Here is a 4,145-nt window from a genome sequence, read left to right as displayed (position 1 = left end):
GATCTAGAACAATAAAAAAATAAAGTCCAAAAAAATAAAGAACGAAGCCGCGCAACTCTTGGTCAGCTGCTTCAGATGCATATGCAGCGGACCGACCTTCCCATTTATTACAGAAAAAATGAACTTTCATCGATGAGGAATTGCATCCACCAGAAATACACTCACGCCATTCCTCCATCAACATTCCTAGAAGAGTTGTGTAATTGTCCTTTAGGTTATAGCTTGAATTCCATGTTAGGACAACACTGTCATGGCACTTAAGACTCGTAATCTGTGCCACATCTTCTAGGGTCATGGTCATCTCAAAACCCCTAAACTGGAATGTGTTCGTCTTTTGGTTTCACTTATTGACCAGGTGGGTCATGGTGTTCCATCATTTTTCAAAACAATGTTGGTTCATAAGGCCGCCAAAGTACATCTTTCATAATCGGTCCTTCTGATATTCACTCAGCTTTCTGAACCATGACAGAACTACAGGCCATATACACCGCCCTCTCAACTTTTCATCTGCTGCTCTGCTTCTCTTCTGACCTGCCTGTAACATAAAATATCAAATCATAGTTAATCGCTATACCTAGTAATCGCTATACAGAGTAATCGCTATACAAAGTAATCGCTATCACATTAATCACTATATATAGTAATCGCTATCGCAGTAATCGCTATTGCATTAATCGCTATCGCAATAATCGCTTTAAAGAGAAATCGATATACATAATAATCATTGTACATAGTAATCGCTATACATAATAATACCTACAACAGTGCATCGCGACATACAATAGCGATTAACGTACCTTGGTCATACTTTTCTCCTCTTCATCCCCTCCCTTCCTCTGCTTTTATACTTCTTCCTTCCTTCTATCCATCGTCTACTTTTTTCTTTCCCTTTCTTTCTCTTCCTCCTGCTTCTTCCTTTTTTTTCCTTCTCTTCCTCGTTCTGCTTCTTTCTTTCTCTTTCCTTCTCTTTCTCGTCCTCCTTCTTCTTCCTTTGTCTTTTCTTCTCTTTCTCGTCTTCCTTCTCATTCCTTTGCCTTTCCTTCTCTTCCTCATCAGCCTTCTCCTTTCTTTGTTTTTCCTTCTCTTCCTCGTCCTCCTTCTCCTTCTCCTTCCTTTGCCTTTCCTTCTCTTCCTTATCTTGAATCTGCTTTTTTTCCTTTTCTCTTCCTTCTTCTTCAATTGTCTTTGCTTTTGTTCCTTTTCTCTTCCTTCTTCTTCAATTGTCTTTGCTTTTGTTCCTCCTCCTCCTTATTATTCCTTCGCTTTTCCCTCTCCTCCTTCTTTTGCCTTTGCTTCTCTTCCTCCTCCTTATTCTTCCTTCGCTTCTCCCTCTCCTCCTCCTTTTTTCCTTCACTTCTCTTCCTCCTTCTCCTTATTATTCTTTTGCTTTCACCTATCCTCCACCTCCTCCTTCCTTTCAGTTTGCTTGTCTTTGTCATCCTTCTTCTTTTTCATCATTGGATTATCATCTTCAATATCTGACAGATTAGGCTCTGATCTATACTTTACCAGCAATTGCTCCCTTTCTTTATCATTCTCAATCTTTATTATTCTGTAGTACGCTTCTACTTGCTCATACAAAGCATACTCTTGGACGATTACGTCAAGAGTTTTCTCCGCTGAGGATGAAGCATTTCTTCTCTTAAGAATGTAAGCCATTGGAAACCTGCACAACACAAAAACTTACCGAGACGACAAAGGGTGCTCCAGCGAAAGAAGATGAAGCATTAGAATTTTTGTGGAATGATTAGGGGGAAATATTGTGAAGAACTCCTTTTATAGCCGAGGAGTTTAATACATATGAAACCCGCCAAAATTTTTTTGTCAGTTCATGTTTTATAATAAAAGATTTTAAAATGACGTCATTGTCGGCCACAAAGATTTGCCTTTATTGTGAAAATATTATCATAGTATAACACAATCAGATTATCAAATATCATACAAATTGATATGGAAATTACTGTTGATAGCTTATAAATCGATATATAGAATCAGGATAGAAATCGATATTTAGAATCAAGTCAATATCTTAAATCGATATTAAGAATCAAAACATCTTAAATCGCTATGGAAATTCCTATTGATATCTTAAAAATTGATATCTAGAATAACAACAATGTCTTAAAATGATATTAGGAATCAAAACAATATCTTAAATTGATATTAAGAATCAGCATAGAAATCAATATTAAGATTCATAACAATATCTTAAATTGATTTGGAAATTCGTGTTGATATCTTTAAAATCGATATTTAGAATCAGAACATCTTAAATCGATATGTAAATTCCTATTGATATCTTAATAATCAATATTTATAATCAAAATAGTATCTTAAATTGATATTAAGAATAAAACAATATCTTAAATCCATATTAAGAATCAACATAGAAATCAATATTAAGATTCAAAACAATATCATAAATCGATTTGAAAAATCGTATTGATATCTTAAAAATTGATATTTAGAATCAAAACAATATCTTAAATTGATATTAATAATCAAAACAATATCTTAAATCGATATAAAGAATCATGATAGAAATTGATATTATGCTGAATTGTTGTATCGATGATTAATATATTATGCGATATGTATATCGATGTGTAAGATATTAGGTATTTTCTAGTATCGATTTTTAAGATGATATACAAAATTTTGCTTGATACCGATTGTCCTTTCACGAATTAATTTTATGAGTTTTGTATAAGTGAACATGTCCTACAACGATTTATACAATGACTGATTCATAAAAGTCCGAAAGAAAAATACAATAAACAAATCGACACGATATTTAGGCATAGTAAACTATAAATCAAGTTAACTTCAACAATACATTACAACCACATTCATTTATAAAATATATGAGTGTTGCATATTCTTTGCTTCTCCTGTAAATATCCTCAGCTGAACATTCTTTGCTTTCAGAGTGTTGCACATTCTTTGCTTTCAGAGATCCTCCAATGTTATCACTTCTGGCACAAAGTTCATATTTCGGCTAGCAAGAGCTCTAGAGAGGTATATATGCGAATATGCTTCACAAATATCAGCTCAGGCACTGTCTCCTTGAAGCAACCAATTCTATGTGCATATTTCTCATGAAGTATATCGAAGGTAGGCAGATATTTTTCCAACTACAAATTACAGTTTGCAAACAATAGAGGGTCCAGCAGTAGGAATAGATCAATTAGATGAACATCAACATCACCCCTTGTCTATCATGTAGAATATTTGTGCTTGCTCTTATATGATGGCAACGATTGAAGATGATTATGGTCATTATATTTTGCGTAAGCTTCGATATACTTCACGACAAATACGCCACAGTCGTATGTGTCATAAATATATCGATGTATACACAGAAGATAACAACCATAATCATCATCAAAGATTATACAGATCTTTCCTCATGGCATGAAACAACTATGTTATCAACATCAAAAACCATCTATCAAGCACAGGTAGAAGGAACACAGAAGAACAAAAAAGAAAAAAAAATACAAGGAAGAAGAAGAAGACAGAGGAGAAAAAAGAAGAAGAAGAAGCTGCGTTGCCGTAGAAAAGAGGAAGAGAGGTTAAATAGATTAGGGTTTTAGACATGGACAATGGGTCGGGTAGGGTCGGGTCGGGTTGGGTTGGGTAGGGTTTTACATAGAATAGGGTTTTACACAGATCTATATTAGGGTTTTACATAGAATAGGATTTTACGCACATGTACACAAATCGATACGATGTTTAGACTTAGTAAAGTATAAATTGATTTACAACTTGATAACTATTAAAAAGTTATAAATCGCTACCACTGTTATATAGAAGAAGTGTTCTGTCACGATCTGTACAGCAACAAATATTAAGTTAAAGTTGCAAATCGTTATCACTGTTTTATAGAAAAAGTGTTCTATCAAGATCTGTACAGTAACAGACCTAAATCTTTAACGATTTATCCTATAGCGATTTTTGTTTACAAGCTTTGTCTATGTGAAAGATATCCTATCGCGATTTGCTTTTATGAGCATTTTCTACGTGAACGATATGCCGTATCACGATTTACCTAATAATTGATTCATAAAAGGCGGAAAGAAAATAACTTTAAACAAATCGACACAATGTTTAGACTTACTAAAGAATAAATCAATACAATGTTT

Source organism: Nuphar pumila, chromosome 10 (genome assembly GCF_984573655.1).
Source record: "Nuphar pumila chromosome 10, dmNupPumi1.hap1.1, whole genome shotgun sequence".
Lineage (NCBI taxonomy): Eukaryota > Viridiplantae > Streptophyta > Magnoliopsida > Nymphaeales > Nymphaeaceae > Nuphar > Nuphar pumila.
Note: the sequence above shows the minus strand (reverse complement) of the source record.